At 36.9% G+C, this 748-nt stretch overlaps 2 protein-coding genes across 3 annotated transcripts in view; one reads left to right on the forward strand and one right to left on the reverse strand.

Moving 5' to 3' along the window:
* The window catches only part of LOC106868486 (LIM domain-binding protein 3), a 366,710-nt gene that overhangs the window by 228,375 nt on the left and 137,587 nt on the right, over window positions 1-748 (reverse strand). The window lies entirely within an intron of this gene.
* Window positions 1-748, forward strand: part of LOC106873837 (bone morphogenetic protein receptor type-1B) — a 119,803-nt gene that overhangs the window by 77,944 nt on the left and 41,111 nt on the right. The gene's annotated exons all lie outside the window — the stretch shown is intronic.

The following is a 748-nucleotide window of genomic DNA, read 5'->3' on the forward strand; positions in this document are numbered from 1 at the left end:
CACACACACACACACACACACACACACACACACAGATCATTGTTTTACTGTCTACTTCTCCATACAGAGTACATTGGGGCAGAGTTTTCTACAGCCTGAAGCCTTTCCTGTTCCCAGCCCCACTTAATTTCCAAGTGAGGTAATAATCTGCCTGTCTAGCAAACAACAAACAATTCAGACATGTTTACATGGAGATCTAAAAACAAACTACACCATATGAAAAAGTCTTTATTTTATAAAGATCAAACAATGTTGAGACATGTCAACAAGCATGGACATGATTTTATGATAGATTGCAAGCAAACAATACTGTTCACAAAGCCACAGTGAGCAAAACACATGTAGATGAGGAAATATTCTCTCTCTATATATATATATCACACAGAGAGAGAGAGAGACAAACAGACAGATGCTCCTTTCAGTTTCTAAATACCAGATTCACTCACATGGCTTTGGTCAGTCAGGAGCTATAGTTGAAGGCACTTGCTGTCTTTAATTAATTGTGTACAGACCATACTGAGCTGACAAGAACAGTCATTTTATGTTATCATTGACAATATTACGGGCTTCTGTTTCTTAATCAACAATTAGAATTAATCAAGATTTTCCTCTGCTTTTTTCATTTCATTTAATTTTTCATCCTGTTATTTATTAATTTCCTTTCCTTTGCAATACATACATATGCATGCATGCACGGGCACACACACACACATACACACACACACACACACACACACACACACACACA

The sequence above is a fragment of the Octopus bimaculoides genome, chromosome 7 (assembly GCF_001194135.2).
Source record: "Octopus bimaculoides isolate UCB-OBI-ISO-001 chromosome 7, ASM119413v2, whole genome shotgun sequence".
NCBI classification, from domain to species: Eukaryota; Metazoa; Mollusca; class Cephalopoda; order Octopoda; family Octopodidae; genus Octopus; species Octopus bimaculoides.